Source organism: Primulina eburnea, chromosome 5 (genome assembly GCF_022965805.1).
Source record: "Primulina eburnea isolate SZY01 chromosome 5, ASM2296580v1, whole genome shotgun sequence".
NCBI classification, from domain to species: domain Eukaryota; kingdom Viridiplantae; phylum Streptophyta; class Magnoliopsida; order Lamiales; family Gesneriaceae; genus Primulina; species Primulina eburnea.
The window spans coordinates 13613837-13627482 of record NC_133105.1 but is presented as its reverse complement, the minus strand read 5'-3'; the positions used below and the strand labels follow the sequence as shown (position 1 = coordinate 13627482).

Sequence of the window (13646 nt, the reverse complement as noted above, 5' to 3'; positions counted from 1 at the left end):
CTTTGTATAATAAAGTTTCTTTGTGTTTCAATACTTGGAGTGATCATTGACAAAATTATTCATATATGAGTATTACATGTAATTGGATTGATAATTCTTGGAACATTCAAAAATATTACTTAAACACATACAAACAAAATATTTGTCAACTTATATTTGTTATTTTAGAATAATATGGTCTAATTTCTCAAGTTTCTTCAATTTCTTTTGATAACAATAGTGCAAATACTTCTAGTAGTACCGAGTTTACTGAAATATGTAAATAATCACTTGATGGTAACTTTTTTCATATTAGGTGCATATGTTATATTTTAAATTTGTGTGTTCAAGATGGGCTAAAAAATTATCATCAGATATTCAACTAATTAGGAATGCAACTCATTATTTATGGACATATCCCCAATTTATTAAACAATGGGGCAAATTTTACAAAATAAATGGTATGAGACTTAAACGATTTGCATGAGACTTTCCAACTCGTTGGAATTCAATATATAAATTGTTGTTATCGTCTTTTGAATATAATTATTTATTATGTATATTTTCATCAACATGTTCAAGCTCGTGATATTTAATTGCTTTCAAATCAGTGGAACATATGTACTAGTATTTGTGAAATTTTAAATTTTTTTAAATGATTCTAGTAACCCATTATCTTGTTTTTATTATCCTACTTCGCATTTAGTTTAGCAAATCGTTGCAACACTATATGTGTTTATACTAAATATATTAAATCTAATGATGATGTTTTAGTTCAATGTATTTATATCATGAAAGAAAAATGAATTTTTTTTTTTACAAATTCCTGAAATTTTTTTATGTGCTTTTGTTTAGATCCTGGACTTAAATTAGATGGTTTAAAAGAAATGTTAACATTATATTATGAATAATTTGAACTTGTTACAAAAACGGTTCCTAATATCTAATTGATTTGGTTTAATATTAAAACTCATTTATATAATATTTTTTATTATTATAACACCAAATATAGTAGACATAGTTCCATATGAAATACAATCAACTATCACTAGTAATATTATTTGTAAACTTACTAAATTGCAACTTTTATTTAGGGAGTGGACGAAACGTCCACGAGAATCCTCAAGTTACTGTATGGTCTAAAATGAGATAACGTAATTCAACTGCATGGAAATCTAAAAAAAAGAAAAATATCAACTTAAATTATTTTAATTGTATTAATTAAGTGTGGTAGACATGTTTACATGTTAAAAATATGTTTTTCTAATTGAATGCATAAAACGGTGTTTTTAAGGTTATTCGAGACGCGATCGAGAAATGAAGACCGGGGACCTTAAAAAAAAAATATTTTTATTAAATGATCATTTCTAATTATTTAATACATGGTATATTTTATATGAGAATTTCGAAAACGATGCTTTTTCAGGTGTTTTTACATGTCGAGTCATATTTTAAACCGATAACCGATTTTCAATAAAAATAGGGACTTTTTGGAGGCTCGGTTAATATTTTCGAAAATTAATATTTTACCTACATTAAAATAGGCCTATTATACTAAGGTTATTGCATCTAACTTTCTAACCAATTATTTATATCAAAACTTGATCTTTATGCAGGCCCTAAAATTTCAAAACACACGCACACCATAACCAAAACTCCTAGGATTCTTTCCTACACTACAAGAAAAATACAAATCAACAACAGTCATACGACAACGGTTTTTATTAAAACCGATGTCTTTTTTTTTTTAACAACGGTTTTAACAAAAACCGTTGTCGTAGCCTAAAAAAGCCCGCTTATAGACAACGGTTTTTTAAAAACCGTTGTCTTTGATATGTCTACGACAACGGTTTTTAAAAACCGTTGTCTATGAGCGCTTTTTTTTTGGGCCACGACAACGGTTTTTAAAAACTGTTGTCTAAGAGTTTTTTTTTTTGCTACAACAACGGTTTTAAAAACCGTTGTATATGAGCGGTTTTTTTTAGGCTACGACAACGATTTTTAAAAACCGTTGTCTTTCGGATGATTTTTTTGGGCTACAACAACGTTTTTTCCAAAACCGTTGTCTATATAAAATTCTGTCAAGGGTCAAAGACAACAGTTTTTGTAAACCGTTGTCTTTTGGATGATTTTTTAACTACGACAACGGTTTTTTAAAACGTTGTCGTTTCTTGTTGTTTTATTTAGTTAAAGGCAACGGTTTTTTAAAAAACGTTGTTGTAGTTTCAAATTTTTTTAAAAAAATCTGTTAATTTTTAGCGACGGTTTTTAAAATACCGTCGCTAAATTCGCCCAATTTAGCGACGGTTTGGGTAAACCCGTCGCCGATATAAATCGGCGACGGTTTAATCTAAAGACGTCGCTAGTAGCGACAGTTTAACTAAATACGGTCGCAAAAATGTCTATAAATATCTACGTTCATGACCATTTTCTTCACACCCGTAAGTCATTTTCTTACGTAGTTCTCTTCTCATATTTCTTACCCTTTTTGTGTACGATTTTTTTTAAACTTAAATTTTAAGTTAAAATTAATTAGTTCTCTTCTCATTTTTCTTTCCTGTTTTGTTTATGATTTTCCTTAAACTTAAATTTTAAGTTAAAAATTAAACATATATTAATTTATTAAGATTGCTAGTTTATTTTGTTAGGAGTATCAAACTATAAGCGTAATTTTTTTTTATTTTACGAAAACAAATAGCGACGAAAAATGTAAAAATACCGTCGCTAATTAACGATGGCTGATATAATAAAAACCGTCGCTATTAGCGACAGAATTGTTTAGAAAACCGTCGCACAATTTTTGTTTTACAACAATTTTTCAATGCTACGACAACGGTTTTTCACCGTCGTCTTTAGACGTCTACGACAACGGTTTTTTACCGTTGTCTTTGAGCGCACCCTTTTAACCACAGTGCCTTTAACAACGGTTTTACAATACCTACGACAACAGTTTTTCACCGTTGTCTTTGATGTCTACGACAACGGTTTTTCACCGTTGTCTTTGAACGCATCATTTAACAACACTGGTTTTAACAACAGTTTTTTTGACCTACGACAACGGTTAAAAACCGTTGTCTTTCGCGTTTTTTCTTGTAGTGCTAGCGGCTGAACAACACGTACATCTACATGTTTGGAAGCTTTTTCATTTGAATTTTGAGGAATAAAAAGCAGCAAGGCCTACCCGTCTCTCTGCCAACGTTCTTCGAGTCTAGAATTGTTTTTCGTGCACGAAACACGCAAAGGCATGCCTTAATCTTTCATTGTTCTTCGTTCATACCATTTTATATGTGAATATGCATGTTTGTATGAGAAATATGACATCCTTTTATTTATTTTCATCTTTGTGACATATACATGGAAAGCTTGCATTTTTTTGGCATGAAACTCATTGTATTGTTGTTGCACAAGGGGATGCCAGGTTAGGGTCGTTATGGGCTGTGAATGGGACCTAGATGGGGTTGTACAAGGGCTGGAAAGGGAGGTTAAGGGCTACACGTGTTTTTGGATTGCAACAAGAGCTAGGGATACAATTTTGGAAGATTAAAGGGAGAGGCCACGTGGAGTGCTTTCCAAGCAAGGGGTTTGGCTTGTGAGGGTCATAGAATCGAGCCATGGTGGTCCACGCAAGGCTGGAGAGGCTAGGGGGGAAGGCGCACAGCTAGGGTACAACCTAGTCGTGGCCACGCGCAATTGGAAGAACCATGCATGTCCTCATGCATGACTCGCTAGGGCTGGTCCAAGTGGGTCCTAAGGGTTTCGATTTAGGTTCTATGAGGGTTGGTCAGGGTCTGGCCCACTCGGTTAGGATCTAGGAACGAAGGACTCATGGTTTGGTTGAGGTTAGGGTTTTCGAAAAAAGGGGCAGAAAATTTCAATAGCTTTCTAGGCTTTTCTATGGGTCTTAAATTGCTTGAATTGGGTTGAAAAGGGAATATTAGGTGTTAATAAGCTATGATTAAAGTTTGATAAAGTTTGGTTAAGTTTCGAATTGATCCGGGTTAAAACCGGAACTTCGGTTCAAGTTTTAAAACAAATTACGAATTTAGTCAAGGATCATAAGTTTATGCACACAAAATGTTTATGAGTGTATTTGAAGGTGTTATGGTAAGTTTGGACGAATTCGGGTCGTCATTTTATGGTCCAAGGATACATTGGGAAATTTAGAGCTTCAGGAGCAAAACAATTATTTTAGACATAAAAAATGTTAGAAGTCCTGGCAGTGCCCTGAATGGTGTAATGAATGTTAAAATGTGTATTTTGAAATATGAGTTTATGATGGGAAACGATAAATGTTAAAAGATGTGTTGCATGCTTGGTTTAAAAGAAAAATAATATCTTTGCATGAGTTTTTATGAGTGATGGATATGATAAAAGGTTTTGGAGGAGGTAATTTGATTGTGACTGATACGAATATGAATACGGAATGATATGATGACATGTAAGGCCAAGGTTTAGCTGACCGGTGAGAGGGTTGCTGATGTCCCCGCCGCCTGGTACTATGGTAATACGTAAGATTGATCAATCAACAAACAGCTGATACGAAATTAACAATTAATGATTTGAATTTAATAAAGAGAAACGTATATGTATATGATGAAAGGAAAGGTACATGATGAAAGAAAATTGTTTAAAGTTTATGCATGTTCATGGAAAAGTTATTTTATTAAAAGTAATTTTCACTGTTGCATGTGGATGTATATGTATTACTTGTTATACAATTAACGTTTGCCGAGTCATTAGAGTCACTAGGTGTTAATGCTGCTGATGAGGATAATTTTGATGATATTGGAGGACTTGATGGTTGAACTGGCTGGACTGATGGTACACGTAACTTATAGATCATAGCTAGTTTTTTCGCACTATTATGAAATTACAAAACTTCAAAATTTTTATGACTTTCATGATTTTGAATGGATTTTGAGAGGATATAAGAGTTTATGCTATTTTGGAACGCTATTTTTGAAAAATGCTAGCTTTAGTTTTTGTTTGATGATTATACGTTTTACATTGCGTTTTGGATTTTGAGTAAAATAGTTGGTTGAGTTATTTTAAATGATGCAAGATAAATATATATATATATATATATATACATATATATATATATATAGTAGTTCGGCCGAAAATTTTTTAAAAAATTCTAGTATATTTTATAAAAAAACGAGTAGTAGATGTAACGTCTACTCATTTTAAAGTGCGGAAATATATATGTAACGTCTACTCATTTTAAATATATATATATTTAAACAAAAGCTCCCATTTTCGAAAATAGACATTCAAATAATTGTAATTATTTGACAGTAAAAATAGCGTGGTGTAAGTTAATCAAAACTCATCCAAAATCAAACGTAAACATAAACGAGTAAACATCGTAAAATCATCAACGTGTGAAAATATTTAACTCCTCTCAGAACTCATGAATCAAAATGTGGAAAACATGCAGTCATCGGTCGTGTCACCGCACCAGGTCTTCCTACTCAGAGTCCGGCACCTCCAGTCTCCTAATTATTTAGCATACCTGCATCACACACGCCTAGTGAATCTAAAGACTCAACACACGTGTACCAGGAATAACAAGTACATATACATGGCACAAAACAGTGAAAAATATCATATTCAACATATCTTTGATGAACTTAAAAGCAAAACATAAACATGTAGTGTCAGATCATATCGTGTCAAAGCATGTCATCTCATGTCATCATATACGAACACATTTTCATTTAATTGAATTCAGTTCATTAGTTCTGACTTTTGTATCGGCTCTATTGTATCAACTCTATTCGATGGATCCATCTACGTGTAACCACGGTACCGGACGACGGTTACATCAACGATAGCATTACTCGTCTACTGAGCCTTGGCCTCTGCTCATCATATCTCATGTCATTGTATACATATACATCGTCAGTCACAACCAATTCCAATTTTTCAAAAAATATCATTATATTCACCACTTAATAAAAACATGCATATACGTAAATTTTCCTTAAAATCAAGCATGCACCGTGTTTATCATAATTTCATAAAATCATAAACATGATGCATAATCATTAAAAACATGATAAAATGTGCTCAAAACCAAAATCTCACCTGGGTGCAAAATGACTATTTTGCCCCTGGAAACCCAAAATTAACGTTTTACCCCTGGACCTCTAAAATTGACCCGAAGTTTTATAAAACTCCTTAAAATGTCCCAAAATATATTTAAAATCATTTTTAGACGTAAACTTGAGCCCAATATAGAACTTGTTCGATTCGTTTTAAAACTTGGACAAAGTCCCTGTTTTAACCCGAATCGACTCGAAACTTAACCAAACTTTTTCCAACTTGAATGCGACTTAAACCTACAACTCCAGCCCCTAAACCACACTTTTCGGACTTCTCAAGACCCACAAGTTCATGACCAAAGGCTGATGGATTTTTCTCTACTCACCCTAGACAACTCTAGTCGTGACCCTAGCACCATTCTTCGACCCTACGCTCGAACCACTCGGACCAGCCACCAAACATCCTCCCCTGGACCCCCTAGCACCCTTACTGGACCTACTGAACCCACAGTTATAGCCCTATGCAAGCAGTGAAGTTCAGCTGCCCCAAACACACGAAGGTGTCCCCAAGGTCGGTCCTGACTACTCCCGATTCCACCTAGCCCGAGACCACCATGAAAGATCTCTCCTAGGCCTCGGTTTAGACCTTCACTACAAGAAATTCATGAATCAACAACACACATACGACAACGGTTTTCACTAAAACCGTTGTCGTATGGCGTTTCTTAAAGCAAAAGACAACGGTTTTTAGGGTCAATAACAACGGTTCTATAAAACCGTTGTCTTTGAACGTTTACGACAACAATTCATAGAACCGTTGTCTATAAGCGTGTTTTTTTAAGCAAAAGACAACTGTTTTATAAAACCTTTGTCGATTAAAGTGTTTTTTCGACAAACAACAACGGATTTAATTAGATGTTGCTATATTTAGCGACGGTTTCATCGAAACCGTCGCTATATGTAGCGACGGTTTTATATAAACCGTCGCCAATTTACAATGGCGACGGTTATAAAACAACCGTCGCCAAAATTAGCGACGGTCATGAGACAGTTTTCCTAGGACCGTCGCTTTAGCTTAAATTGTCGCTAATTTAGCGACGGTTACAAATATCCTTCGCCATATTTCAAAATTGAAAATAACCGCCATAATTAGCAACAGTTTTGAGAACAACAGTCGCTAAGAGCAACGATTATTCCTATAACCGTCTCAAACTCTTTAAATACCCACTCTACCGCTCTATTTTTTCCACACACTTCACAACACTTAAAATTTTTCTCTCTTACACAATTTTAGCACTTTACAACACTTAAAAATGTTTCTTCTTACACGATTTAATTTCGATTTAGGGTAAATTTTTTCCTTTTCATTTTTGATAACTTTTTAAGTATGTGTTAATATCATGAATATTGTTAACCTATTCAAATTATAAGTTTTTTAGATTTATTAAATTATTAAAAATAATTTTTTTTATTTTCCCGAAACTATTAGCGAGGGAAATCATGATCTAACCGTCGCTAAAGTTAGCGACGCAAATCATGAACTAACCGTCGCTAAATTTAGCGACAGAAATCACGATGTAACCTTCGCTACACTGAGCGACGGAAAGCATGATCTAAGTGACGGTTTTAAGTTAATCCGTCGATAAATATTGCAGCTAGCCCACCCTTTAACCATAGGGGCTTTAACAATAGTTTTAAAATACCTATGACAAGTGAAACACCGTTGTCGTAGGCCTTTTTCTAGCGCTTGCTGGACCGTACCCTGCCCTGGTTGGGTTCCCCCTTGGCCGAGCCTCTCCATTCTTTACCCTAGCCAACACAAAACCCTAACCACATGCCACCACAATCGGCTCTTCCTACTGTGTACTACAGCAGCAAAACACCCTCAAAATTAACGTGTTCAGCCTCTAAGGACACTGATTCGGCATCCCCCTTGCACATGGTACAAAAATACGTGAGTGACATGCATAAAAACCGAAATTTCATGTCAAACTTTTCTCCAAATGAACGCATAATGTAGATCATAGGATTTCCCATACAAAAATATTAAAATCAGCATATATACTTTATGATGTGTATGAAGAGAAAATGAAAATACGCACATGGGACGTGAAACGTGGAGGCGGGGTGAATCCTTTCTTGAAGGACAAGCAATGGCCGAGGGCTGCAGCCCCTAGCTGCTGAAAATTACGTGGATGCTGCTGAAGAAGGAGGAGTGGGCGGCTGATTGCATAGTAATTAGGTTTGGGGTTATGTTTAAGCCTTATTTAAATATTAAACATTGCCCTAATGGGCCCTAATTTAAAATAAAAGGGTAGAAAATGGATTGAGAGACCATTAAACTTAAAAGTAGGCTCATTAAGTCCAAACACCCACCCGAAAAATATTTCATTTTGGTAAGTTTTTGAGATTTTACCTGAACCCTCAAAAAGACCTATGTTTCGATAAAATTTGCGTGCCGCTGAAAAATATGCTCTGGCGGGTAAAAATACCCAACGAAGCACATTTCTTGAAAAATACATAAAACATCTTATATTAATTAATAAAATTAAGAATGTAGTAAAAATAATTTTTCTGATAATTCCCCGATCTCCGTTCCTCGTTCGAGCGCGAAACGCAAATTAAAAAAATCCTAATGCATGAACTTTTAAAATATCATGAAATAAATCCTATCATGAAAAAATTATGCATAAAATACATAAAATAATTAAACACAAATTAATAAAATAAACATGTATTTAATGCTTTAAAACAATTTAATAAAATACAAAAGAAATTTAATAACTTGTATGCATGTGGTGCACGTGGACCTTCAAATTTTCGTAACGTTACAGCAGAAGTTTCAGTTGGTCAGAGCAACGTTCCTGCAAAGGGTTGTGCCACCGCTAGTTTCAGAAAGCTCAGTCGTCAAGCCCCAAATCTGTAAGTTTAAATGTTTTAAATGATTTTATTGATGGTATCTACATGTTTACATGGTTTATATGCTTAAGTTACACGTTTAAATGCTTTTGAAATTAATTGATATTTATGCATAAGTTGCTTGATAAAGGATTTTTATATGCTACATGATTAGAAGCTTAGATTTAAATGCATGTTGGTTGCATTTAGAATTTTAAAAACGTTCAGATATAATGTCTCTTAGACGCACACTTAGTACTGATAGGCACGCCGATACTCATGAGGACCATTAAGAGAATGCGCAACCACCTCCCAATGAGGATGCTGCTACACGTGTTCTGGAGGGTATGGCACGTTTCTTTGAGCAGCAGGCTTTGAAGCCACAACACGATATGTATGATCAGTTCCAGAGGCTGGGTCCGAAAGAGTTTTCAGGCACCACCGACCCATTTGTTGCTGAGGGTTGGATTAGATCCTTGAGGTAAATTTCCGTAATCTGAATATGAGGGATGCTGATCTAGCCACCCTCACTTGGATGCAATTCAAGAACATTTTCTGCGAGAAGCATTTTATTGCTGATGTCAGAGGACGCTTGAAGAGGGAATTTATGACTCTCCGTCAGGGAGACATGCTTGTGGCCGAGTTCATTAGGAAGTTTGATCGGGGTCATTTTGTGCCTCTCATTGCGAAAGATGCTGCTGAGAAGTTGAGTAATTTCTTGGATGAACTTTGACCTACTATATGCCATGATGTGATGTTGATGCAACCGGTGGATTATGCAGCTATAACTGCTTGTGCTTTCCAAGATTAGCAAGCCTTGAAGGATATTGATTTGAAATGCAGCGCAAGAGCCAGCAGCACCAGCAGATCTCTCAGCCAGTCAAGAGGCAATTTATAAGACCTGCCAAAGCTCAAGGACAGCAAAAGCCTCAAGGACAGCTGAAGAAACCAAGGAAACAGAAGCCACCACAGTTTGGAGCCCCAAAACCTGAAGATAGACCACTGTACAAATAATTCCATCACCCACACTATGGCAAGTGCATGTGGGTGTGACGTCTGAAAATCACTCCACGTAGACAATATGCATGAAAATTATTAAATTGCTAAAATATTTTAATTAAATGATTTTGGATGCATGAATGATATATTTTGAGTGAATAAATGTTTAATTGGGTAATTTTGTTTGATTCCATGATTTAAATAATTTAAGACGAATATCGGTGGTTGGTCGGAACTGTAATGCCCGGAAATTTAGTTCTAGTAATCTATAATTATTGATATATAATTTGACATGATTATGAAAGGATTAATCGGGACACGAAAATAAGACTACATGTGAAATTCGAGGAAGTTGGGCAGAGAGTGTGGCGCCCGAGCGGAGGTTTTTGACCGCCCGAGCGCCAATGTTCAACAGAAATGTGTCTCGGGCAGAAGATGTGGCGCCCGAACGGTAGAATATTACCGCCCGAGCGCCAAGGGTGCAAGTGAAAATGCTTGGGCAGAAACTGCCGCGCTCGAGCGGTAGTTTCTTACCGCCCGAGCGCCGCTTGTAAAACATGAAAATTCGCCATGTTTCTTTACTTGTGCAACGTGTGTATATATATATATATATATACTAAGGTGATTATCATTTGTAAGAAAGAGGAGAAACGAGAAAGGGCCGAGGAAGATTCACGAAAATCCTTACGCCTTTTTATTTCAATCCGTCCGTCTGATTTTGAATCTGAGTACAGTACCGAGTTCCTATCAACGTATGTAATGCCCGGATTTTGAAAATGTGATAGTAGTTGTGATGGTTATGACCTTACGTTATGGTATGAATGGTAATGAATGTTATTGAATGGAATAGATAATTGATGGGAAGAATCAAATGTTGAATTTGAGCTAAATAGGTGATGGAAGTGCAGAAACGGTATGAAAAATATGGCAGTAGTTGTGGTTTTTAGCATAATGTTTTGTATATTGATCCAATTGATGTGAGGCCACTTCCATTAGAAAGATATGACATAAGGCTATAACTTTCCAGTTTTGCGTTTTGGTCAAATCATTAGGGAAGACGAGCCAAAAGCGCCCCGAAGTGTGTCGTGCGTATCGTCGTTCCTATAATGACACATGTTGGGAGATTTAGCATAACTTTTTACTCAGAAATCCAAATGATCTGAAATTTTGAGGGGTTAAAGAAACGCCATAGATCTACAACTTTGTAGTTTACCACTTTCGCAAATTCCGAAGTTAAAAAGGTGTTTTGGACAGAATACGGCGCGCCCCTGCGCCAGAATTCGCGCGATAGCGCGCCCGGGCAGTATGGTGCGCGCCCCAGCACCAGATCTCGCGCGATGGCGCGCCCAATACTGATTTTGTTGTTGTTTGGGGTAGAATGGAGCGCGCGGCAGCGCCAAATCTCGCGCTATGGCACCCAACAACAATAATAAAAACGTGTTTTGGTGTTTGGGAAGGCATAAAATAGAATGGTATCATATTTTTCCTCATTTTCCTTCTCCTTTTCTTCTCTCTATCGGTTTGGAAGCTAGGGTTCTCTTCTTCCTTTTTATTTTCTAATTTATTCTTCAATCTATGAGAGATTTATTCAAGGAAATTATGAAATGAAGTTAGATTTGTGATCCTCTCTCCAAGATCTTCAAGATGGTGTAAGTATGTTATATTTTATTCAAGTTTGGAAATGAGATGAAGTTTAGAATTGATATTTGTGTTGATATTTGAGATGTTGGAGATGTTGAGATTGTGTTGGTTTGAATTTAAAATGGAATTGAAGACAATGGCAAAGTAAAGGAGCTAACTCTTTAGGACACATGCCATGTGTTTGATAGAATGATTCAATGAATGTTTTTATGGCATATTAAGGTTAAGAAATTTATGGATCTTGATTCGAAGCGATATGGAACTAATTATGAATTTTGAACAGAAATTACTCTGTTTTGATAGATGATCAGAGTTATTGAATTATAGTAGAATCCAGAGGTTCAAGACTTCTCACCTACGCATTTCGATCTTCTTTTGGTAATAATTGAAAGGTATGTTACGGTCGATAACATACGAGGTAAAAGTATCATTTTTATTTTAAATTGAAAACTCTTTGGCTTGATGAACTATTGGTGATTTGATGATGATTGTTGTATTGAGATGAGTTGATTATGATATCGAGATGATGATATTGATTTGCATCATGACATTGCATATTGAGCCACTTGTTGATTCAGATTTGATATGGCGGAGGTCGCCTTGATTTATTGATTTGTTGGACGTATGGGTCTATAGTTGAGTTGGCATAGTGTATGCGGAGGTCGCTGCTATGGCCTGAACACTCTCTATAGGCGCACCATAGTCTTGGGATTGTAGAACACAGCAACCCACCTCGAGCGGATGAGTCGGTGGATATTGCTGGGAGATTCTCTATCCTTGGGTACCCTATGACCAGATGATTCACTTGATCTTGAGATTTATTGATAGCCCACAGCTTCTGATCATGCATTGCATTATATTGCATCTTTATGAATTCATATGAAATATTTGAAATTTTAATTCTCATATGTTATTGATTGTATCATACTGGGTTTATACTCACCGGCGTGTCCGGTACCTCTTGTTTTCATGTGCTTGACGGTAGGTGAGGCGAGGCTTGGGATGCCAGAGTCAAGCTCCAGGCGAGGAGATGCGAGTTAGAGTGGGATTCTCGGGTCTTAGGAGCATTTGATGATGTTGGGAAAATTTGGTTCACAAGTTTATTTTGACATGTTGAAAACTTATAGTTCAAACATTTAAATTATTGTGACAATGTTTATGTGGATTTGTGAACAACGAATTATGTATTTTATTAAATCGTTTGGTTATTACTTTTATAATTATTGGTATTAGATGTCGGACCCGGGGGCCCCACAACGTAGGCTACAACTGGACGTAAGTTTTGCTACGTTTTGATATGCTTTGAAATTATGATGTTGTCAGAATTGAATATAATTCATATATGATGTTCTTGTCATGTTAGACATCATAGAATCGAAGTCAGAGTGAGAAACGGACTGACTATGTAATTGTTATGATTTTTGGAATCGATTGGACTGAGAATTCATATCAGATATGTATTGTTATTGAGATTATGACTGGTATCGATGTTGATTATGAGTTCTGGTATTATATCTGTGATGTTCGGACTGACGGGGTTATCGAGACTGTATTGATATACCGTCGAAACATCAGTTAATTGATATTAATCAGATTTTATTGTGATCTGAATATTAATCAGAATAGGTATTGAAATGAATTGAATATTGCTATTATATATGTTCGGTATTGTTATTACCATATTGGAAATGGATCGAGATAGAGTCGGGACTTCTTCTTCTTCTTCTGAGCGAGAAGATAAAGGTATAAATTAATGTTGAGTTGGGATTGCACCACTCGAGGGAGGTTTGACTCGAGTTCCCCTAAATCACATACTTGATTTTATTGCATTGATAATTGCATTAAGTTGATTGATATACTTGTTCTCTTGAATTATAGATAACAGGTGTTAGACGAGTAATCTTGTGACAGAAGTGCCTGATATTGGTAGGAGTACCACGGGCACATTGCACGATGTCATGATATTGTAGTGGCGGAAGTGTCATAGTCTGCTACTGGATAATTGGCTATCGATGTGGATAGAATTATAGCTCATTCTATTACTGGTGATCAGTATTGTATCGATGTGGATAGAATTATAAC

At 35.7% G+C, this 13646-nt stretch overlaps 1 long non-coding RNA gene across 1 annotated transcript; it reads left to right on the top strand.

Annotated features, from left to right (window-relative positions):
- The first annotated feature begins 11514 nt into the window (after positions 1-11514).
- On the top strand, positions 11515-12772 carry LOC140831770 (uncharacterized). Its single transcript, XR_012117929.1, has 3 exons — positions 11515-11572; positions 11868-11956; positions 12550-12772. It is a non-coding gene; the product is annotated as an uncharacterized lncRNA (long non-coding RNA).
- Positions 12773-13646: the final 874 nt, after the last annotated feature.